Raw genomic sequence first — 9,636 nt, 5'->3', positions numbered from 1 at the left:
AATTTTTGACTATTTCAAAAGTCATTTCTCCGTTTCTCACGGCCAGAGAACGAGGAAGCTTGACACTTTTTCAACTGTACGGCAACTTTTTCATCCCACATTATTCGCCACTTTTCTTTAGCTCCGTTCCTTAGAAATTACAAGAAGTTTGAATTTTTGGATCAGATTTTGTCAGTTTGTATCTTCTTTCTCGCACTTTTGGCATGCACTTTGAGTCAACGTTTCTCGATAGTTCTGTACATTACTTTTAAACTCGGTTCCCTGTCATGATTGCTATTCGCTATCGCCACCTTTTGGGATCACCATTTGCCAATCTTCACACAACATCGTATCCATTTCGCGACATTTTGTAACCAGCTCATTTCAACATCCTGCTTTGTTCAGTGTATGGCTTACACCGGTTTTACCACTGCAAGTCCATCATCCTATTTACGTACATATTTTTTACGAATATTCTGTATATTTAATAAGATTGTCTCAACGTTCGCACACATACTTGCATGCATACACCCAGTTATACAGATGCACCAGATACCATACTTTTGGGTTGCTTTCTCATGCTCACCACACCCTTGTAAGACACAATTTAACTCTATTAGACCCCTAGATGGTCACGTTATAAATAGAAAGTTGCCTGTCACTTGCAACGCGTCAGGATGTCACTGTCGTTTTTTGCCACTCATGTGCACACACACTGCGTCAGTCACGCTCTGACTGGCATTTTCTGCATTCTGCGCGCGCAAAACGACACTGCTATTCGGACTCACACGAATAAATCCTGTTCTCTATGCATTTCCTTGCATTCTGTTTCCCGACATGCACAATGTTCTCTACATCTATATTGTACACACACACACACACACACACACACACACACACACACACACACACACACACATATACGTTACAGAAGTTTGAACATTGATTCTTCACTTTGGACCTGAAATATTGCATTTATTCCCTTCTGTTTTCATCAGTTTTTGACATTTTATGATGTATACATTTTTATTATTTTCATATTATACACCGTTACCTCTGCCTAGGGGGTGTGTAGCGGTAGCTAGATAGTTGAATGATCTCCCTTGCAAGAAAGATAATAGAGTAACCTCCTTGTCTAAGTTTATCGAAGCATCTGTGTCATGAGACGTGATTCTTAATTATTCAGGAAGCTTAGCCTTTCTCTTGGAAGTTTCTAGAATGTCTAGCGTTCCATTAATAAAAACAGCTTGCTAACCCTGCTCCTTGTTTCTTAGTCGACTAGGCTCTGAGCCATTCACGTCATTGCTATGTCCGTCTATTTCTCTACGCCACATGACTGAAAGCCACCACTTAGCTGTTATTTCTATATCTCCTATCTCTGAATTTTCTTGCATAGATTCTTCATTCAACCAGATTCTACATTTTGATTATGTATTATCATCGACCAGTAAATAAAATATATTTTTATAGTTCTTGAATCTATTTTTCATCTCTATATCAACTCTGGTAATAATATACACGCAAACATATCAACACCTGGTACTGAATATATATCCCCAATATATAGGTATTGATTGCAAACTTTGACATAGGATGCACCATACTACATGCACACATACACAACCTACACACACATATTCTAATCCTAGAAAACATGTGCACTTAAAGACATTTATATATGCATATTTACCATCTTTTATATGTATACTTATACAAATTTCCACACAGAAAATATATTAAAAATGTACGAGCAATTCTATAGTGAACTTTAGAAATATTGACTTTCTACTATAGTAATTTCAAAAGCTAGCCTGGCACAGAGATGCTTTCTGAAGAGTAGAAGAAAATAATCTTTATGCATTTCTTTCCTCGGAAGGGAAGTTATATCCTATAGTTTCTTTAAAAACTATTCTACTGATTTTACTCATTAGAATGCAGCCCTGCTGAGATAATAGCTGCAAGGTTTTTGTCCAACTTACGTTATAGGCAAACAGAAAGAACAGTATTTTTGGAAGGTAAGCATAAACGTGCGCGCACATACACACACGCATATATACACACACGCATATATACAGGCACACTCACAAATACACACACGCATATATACAGTCACACTCACACATACACACGCATATATACAGACACACCAACACATACACGCACGCATATATACAGACACACTCACGCATACACACACGCATATATACAGACACACTCAAACATACACACACGCATATATACAGACACACTCACATACATACACAACAGGATTCTTCACAGTTTCCGTATCCAGAATTCCACACATGAAGTATTGATTGCATAAACCAAGATATTGTTTAACCGCTTGAAATTAAAAACCATCTACTACTTTGTTTTTTCCTCGCCAATATTGCTCATCTCCACAAAAGTATTCACTGCAATTTTATAAACAATACCGTCAGAAAATATGCGTTTCTAATACACAGCAGGCAAAGTAGAGAATCGATACAAGCCGAAACCCTTTTTGTTTTGTATTAAATTAAACTATAGCGTTTGATTATAACTAAGATAACAGCGCCCAAATGTCTTTCCGATATTATAGCATACTTTATATCAGAGCTCTAAACATTTGATAAACTTTTACAATGTAATATGGAAAAAGATATCGGTATTCAATAGTACTGTGGTTTCACCCAGATGGGAATTTATGTCTATGGTTTATTGAATATAAACATAGATAAAAACTCTATATGTGCATGCGTGCGTGTATAAGTGTGTTATGGAAACTATACCTTTATATATGTATAGTTCTATGAAATAGTTATGTGGATGAATATATATCCATATGTATGTATATAGATTACTAACACAAATGATTAGCATAAAGCAGTCAATACATTTCAACATAAATTTGCTTGTAAATATAAATATATGTAAAGTATATATATATAAGTAAGCGCAGTCGTGGACGAATGTATTCTTGGGTGGAAGTAGGTGCAGACATGTATGTCATATGTGTGTACATACATCGTTATAAACTTTCTATTTCCAAATGGATTCTACTAAATGTTGACGCAACCATGCTGGCATCTTGAAGTTGTTGACAGCGAGACAACCTTCTTTTAGCGTATTTATATTATTCGTTCCGGCTCATACATAAGTGCTATTTCTTGATTTTGTTTTGTTTTGTTTTTACTTGTAAAACGCAATCTGGTTATTGTGACATATATACATACATGTCTATGCGCGCGCGCGCGGATGTGTGTGTAAACAAATATATACATATTGTACCTCAGGAGGGTCGTTCGGCCATATACGAGGGTAAGTAACAAATATTATGCTGTCTTGTTTCTGTAATTTTTTAAAACAAATGCAAGGATTGAACATTTACATCGGTTTCCGACATAGTCTCCTTGCTTTTCGATGCACCTCTTCCATTGATCCACAGTTTTGCCTATTCCATCAGAGAAGGTTTTCGGCTGGTCGCTTAATCATTTATACACCGCTTCCTGTGCTTCTTCGTTCGTAGCAAATCGGCGACCCCGTAAGGGATATCTGAGCAGGCCAGAGAGGCTATAGTCGGAAGAGTGTATGCAGGGTGTTCCACCAAATTGACACTGACTGAAACCTGTGCGGTCAGCCTAATGAAAGTTTTGGTGAAAGTGCTGATAATTTTTGACTAATATATATAAATATATATATATATAGATATATTGGCGGTGCCACAGCATGGCCACAGCTCATTAGCTGAAACTGGAAAAATCAAAATCAAATCAAATCATATATATATATATATATATATAGTACAAAGTAAGATAGGGGTTATGAGGGTAACCCACTATGGGATATCAGTTATCCAATATATTGCTGGTGAAGCACCCAAATACTAAATACATAAATGCTTATAATTGCAATGCAATTAATTCATTTATTGTATTGGATGGGTGAAGGTAAAATATATGTCTGTATATATACATATATATATATATTCAAATGTGTGTGTATTTTGTTTCATATTTATATTTGTATTTTTATGATTGTATTTTATAATCTCTGACGAGGCTTTGAGTTATATATAAGTACCTCATTTTCAACTGTCTATTACCTCAATACATTTGACTAAAATAGGCAGAATGAGATGCTTTTATCTATGGGCTGAAACAGCTGTAAGGAGCAGTTTATTTATATTATTCTTACGGTGTTATTAATTTGCATATTGATGTATATTGTTTTGTTCAATTTTCATGTTCCTATTTATATGATTAATAAATGATATGAAAGTTGATGTTAGAAATGAATTTGTTCCTCCATTTTCTTATTTGTGTGTATATATGTATAGTGGAGGCGCAATGGCCCAGTGATTAGGGCAGCAGACTCTCGGTTGTAAGATGGCGGTTTCGATTCCCAGACCGAGCGTTGTGAGTGTTTATTTGAGCGAAAACACCTAAAGCTCCACGCGGCTCCGGCAGGAGGTAGTGGCGATCCCTGCTGTACTCTTTCGCCACAACTTTCCCTCACTCTTTCTTCTGTTGGCCTGCTCGCTTAGCCAGCGGGGTGGCGTCATTTTAATGCTAAAACAATGCGAAGCGCATTGTGATCAGCGATGTGTAGCAACATTTGATAGCCTGGTCGGTCACGGTGATCACGGTGATATATATATATATATATATATATATATATATACACACACACACTTCATATTTGTATTTGATTTGCAACATTTTGATGTGAATTCGTGTGTGTTGAAAAAATCTTGTGTCTTGGGAGGGTCATTACACCAATAATAAACGCACACACTGGCTCAATATCTCTTTTATTTTTGGGTCTTAATCTACCGGTTAAATATGTAACCAACAAACAGTAGGTTGTTTCTTTGTCCAAGTTCTTCTTTCTGCATTAGACGATCGGTTCGTCAAGTATGTCCGCTCTCACCACTTTTGTATGTGATGGCTCTAGAGCCCTTACTGCGAAGGTTGAGTGGCATCCCGAGAGAACCAGGTCTAGAGGAGTTTGTTACGGCTTACGCGGATGATATCACTATCAGCGTAACCTCAGTAGTACGCCTACGTGAAGTGGGTAAGATTATTGAGGCTTACGAGGAGCAAAGATTAACCGTTAAAAGTCGGTCGGCTTGCAGCTCGGCACCTGGGTTGGCAAGTCGATGCCTTCAGACAGCGTTGTTGGGCGTGGACGGAGGAACCGGTTAAGTTGCTGGGAGTTTGGTTTGAACCAGGCCTCCAGATAGAGAAGAACTGGACGAAGGTATTGAGCAGGGTGGCTGCAGTAATCAAGACCTGGTCTTGGTGGTGGCTATCCCTGAAAGGGAGGGCGGAGGTGGCCAATGTGTTTATCGCATCGGTCATTACCTACCGCCTGACCGTCGTGCCCTGTCCGGATTCGTGGTTGATCAGGTTGGAGAGACAGCTCTTTCGCTTTTTGTGGAAGGGCAGGTCGCCACTTGTGAAACGCTCTGTCTGCTGTCAAAAGCCTTTAAAGGGAGGTTTAGGGATGCATTGGTTAATGATGCGCAGACATGCGTTGAGGTTGAGGCACTTCTAGATTTTCCTGGGTAGTGAACGGATGTGGTCTCTGCTGGCCAAACAAATGTTCCTCGAGTTCAAAAGTTGTTGCGAACAGGAAGCCTGGTGTTCTCGTAGACCGAGATCGAGTGAGTGGCATAAAGAGTGCCGTAAGGCCCTCTTGCTATTCCGACGCTGGGTTGGTAGAGTCTGAATGCGACGATGGCCTGGGGATAACTCTAGGTCTCGGATTTATTCAACTGGACAGCCTGATTCTGAGAACGTTGGACAACTTCTAAAAGTCTTTAACCAGGCAATGCTACAGAGGTGCCTTGCCCGTTTGGGATAAGCTCGCAAGACATGGTAAAAGTCAGTCACCGACCTGTCCAAGATGTGGGGTGGGGATAGGGAAAACGTCCTTCACGTTATTGTTCAGTGTCCGGAGATAACTGAAATGTGGGCTCATGCTGAACACCTGTTGTCCGGCGAAGGAAGAGTACAGCTGTCGACAGAGTCAATTATAAAAATTGACCCACCGGGAGTTTTAACGAAAGAAGGTAAGAATTGTTTTCTCGTGGTTGTAGCAATAGCAAAAGAGGCAGTATGGAAGACTAAGATAAAAGGAATTAAGACAAGCAACTTTATCTCTGGCCACAATTTACGTTCATTTTTTTCTTTTCATTTGAAAAGGAAGCTGTGGCTGGAGAAGATGTGTCTGTCGGAATGTACGTTCCAAAAGAGATGGGAGCATGTTGCACGAGTGTTGTGCGTGCAAGGAACCGTGTGAATAGACGAAAGAAAAACAGAAAAAAAGGCACCAGCGGTAAATCGGGGCTTGTGGGGTCGGAGCGTGGCCTGATCATCGGTTCATTTGTATTGTTAATTCCATTCGATTTTTTATATATTGTATTTAAATTTTTCAAGTCACAATATATGTAAAATCATATCGCTTCACTTTTCCCATCAGTTGTTCTGTCCATTTCTATGTTTGGCCCCCGGTAGGCAATAAAGAAATTGGTATTTCGTCTGCCGCTACGTTCTGAGTTCAAATTCCGCCGAGGTCGACTTTGCCTTTCATCCTTTCAGGGTCGATTAAATAAGTACCAGTTACGCACTGGTGTCGATATAATCGACTTAATCCGTTTGTCTGTCCTTGTTTGTCCCCTCTATGTTTAGCCCCTTGTGGGTAGTAAAGAAATAGGTATTTCGTCTGCCATTACGTTCTGAGTTCAAATTCCGTCGAGGTCGACTTTGCCTTTCATCCTTTCGGGGTCGATAAATTAAGTACCAGTTGCGCACTTGGGACAATCTAATCTACTGCCCCTCCCCAATTTCCGACTCGGAGAAGCGTATTTTTCGTAGCCATTCAAGAGGGGGAGCAGATCTCTTAGCCCTTTCACTCAGGTTTCCAGTGCAACAATTACACCCAAATTTTTCGACCTGATGTCATTTAAGAAGTATTCTTGCTTCCAGCTTGACATCAAGCCGCGAACATTTATACAACCAATGTGAATAGACATGACTTACCTTGTGGAGAGGGATTCTCCACCTTTTGTTGACTTAGGGTCGGAGATGGTAAGCCCTCAAACATGGATTGGTGAAAATCAAGTTGCCATACTGAGACCGATTTTCTATATGTGTTAGCCAACATATTGTACGTTTTTTCGTCCAATTCGTAAACTTCGTAGTTTCTATATTTCTCTGACAGTTCAATTAATCGAGTTGGTGATTTTTTGGTTTTTATTTCCTGCATTAAATCTTCGCTTTTACTGTATAGTGCAGCTATTCCTCTGTTCGTTACCTCATCCGCCTTCCTCGGTCTGTCTCTCCTGATGCTTTTTTTTTTGGGGGGGGGGTCTCGACTCGCTCTACTTTTGCTGATTCGATCCTTCCATTTTCCTTTTATTGTTTATTTTTTCTTCCGTTTCTCTCTCTCTTTCTTCCTCCTCGTCGTCTGATTCTTCTACACCTTCTTTACAATATTTTTTAATGTGACCCAGTTGGTCACACTGGAAACATCGGGGCTTACGCCCCTCGACAAAAATATTCAGAACTTCCTCCCCTACTTCCACGATTTCTGGGAGCTGTTCTAAAATTTTTGGTTAGCCTGCAATATAATGTTAAGCGTTTGACCTGTTCAATAAGTATTTTCTGTGACAGTAGCCTGCAGGAGGTTAATACTATCTTCCCTGTTTGCCAGGACCGCCGCCATCAAGCACATAGGGTTTACTTCGGGTGGAATTCTAAGTATTCTCACTTTTGACGTTCTCATTCCCATGTAAATTGGGATTAACACAGTGTCTTCCGACTCTAAAGATTTTATAGAGTGTTTTTGTGCCGTTTCTGCATTCTGGAACCTCACAACGATGGTTCCAAACTTCTTCCCTCTGGCTAGATATGTAATGTCCTGCCAGATGGGTTTTAGACATTTTTCAATTTTTTGTTCACATATTTATCAATTTTACGTGCTTTTAAACAAAATGTCTTTAAAATAATGATTTTCTTTTTTTCCTCCGTTAATTCTTCTTCTGGTATTTCAACTTTTACTATTCCATCTCGTTCTGTTATCATATCTTTATATTTTAAATATTCTTTTATGTCAGTTGACAGCTGTCGCGATCCACCATCAGCCGCTGATGCAAAACTTTTCTTCATTTCTGTCTTCCTATTGGTGTTCGTAACTGTTGGAAATTCGGTTTCTGACACATCAGAAACGTTGTCAAAAATTAAGCTTTCTATTTTTTTTGCTTCACTTTCAATCGATTCTCCCCCGACGAAGAACACGAACTTTTCGGCATCCTGCCGGCAACAAATGTTTTCCCCACGAGGGAAAACCACAGATAGCTTTCGAAAGAAAACTATACTACACTTATTTCAACAATAAGTCCAACAAGAATTATAACAATTAATAGACACTTACGCACACACTCCAACAATAAATTTTCAGTAACAGATGTACGATATACCACAATGCATTTCGCTCGGCGTGCTAACGTTTCTGCCAGCTCACCGCCTTATATATCTATACTATAATGGAGAAAGCTGCTTATTAATTAGGTATGTAACAGTTACTAAAAATAGTAAAATAAAGCAATTATTAAAGAAATATTTTTATAAATTCATGTTCAAAGAAATTCGCCATAATTTCGATTTCTCAAGTTAATTGAATTTTTAAACTTCACTTTCTCGCAAATTTATTCATTGCATTCGCATTTAAATATTCATTACATTCACTGCGTCTAATTCTTCAGAAATTTAAATACTCATTGCATTCACTGAGGAGTATTCCATTTTCATTTGCAAATTCTCTCACTCTCTGTTTTGATGTTTTCATTTCAAGTTTTGATTCGCTATTTGGAAAACCAGCAGCTTATTCTATTAATGTATACGTAGTGTAAAAACATAATTTATTGAATGAAATTTTTTTTAATAACCGTATAATTTTTGTAAGAAAATTTATAAGGGATTTTGTTGTTGTGGCTGTTTAGAACGCTATAAGCCTTACAATAATAACTATCTGGACCGATTTGGGCCATTTTCTTTTTTAACTAAAATACGATGGGAGGAACCTTTCCGGTAAAAAGAAAATGTAAATATTTTCAGACGTAAAGGTGAACAAGTTCAAAGGCGGTTTCGCTGTTGTTTCTAGCACAACCCAAACCATCCTCCCTTTTCACTCTCACATGTATTGATATTTTCTATCAATATTTTTCTCGCATTGAACACATTTTATGGAATGACAGTGCCGAAGCAAAACACGCGTGATCCATTGGTGGAATATAAGCAACAAAATAAATTGTAATCTAAAATTTTACCCCCAAGCGAAACCGTGTGTGTGTGTAAGAAAAAACATTTTCTAACCGAAAGTATGCTATTAAGTATACTATTTCTAACCGTAAAGTATGCTATCATTTTCATAACTCTTTTTTTTTAATCACTGGGTAAATGCCAGCAATGACCTTCTTAGGCTCTCCAATATTTTAATTTCTAAATAGAAACAATCGGGGGCAGGGAGTGGGGTTGCCAAAAATTCATAATTTCTCAAATTTTCTTTTTTATAGCATATAAGTGTATTTATGGGAGGAAATATTGTGTTGAATGTGTAGGAAACAACAGCCAAATCGCCTTTAGATCATTCATTTTTCCCTCTGAAAATACT

General features: G+C 38.3%; 1 long non-coding RNA gene across 1 annotated transcript; it reads left to right on the top strand.

Annotated features, from left to right (window-relative positions):
• The first annotated feature begins 221 nt into the window (after positions 1–221).
• Positions 222–5,221, top strand: LOC118766577. Its single transcript, XR_005002517.1, has 3 exons — positions 222–349; positions 4,968–4,970; positions 5,209–5,221. It is a non-coding gene; the product is annotated as an uncharacterized LOC118766577 (long non-coding RNA).
• Positions 5,222–9,636: the final 4,415 nt, after the last annotated feature.

This window comes from Octopus sinensis, linkage group LG16 (genome assembly GCF_006345805.1).
Source record: "Octopus sinensis linkage group LG16, ASM634580v1, whole genome shotgun sequence".
In the NCBI taxonomy this organism is placed as follows: Eukaryota; Metazoa; Mollusca; class Cephalopoda; order Octopoda; family Octopodidae; genus Octopus; species Octopus sinensis.
Note: the sequence above shows the minus strand (reverse complement) of the source record. Positions and strands in the feature narration are given on the sequence as shown.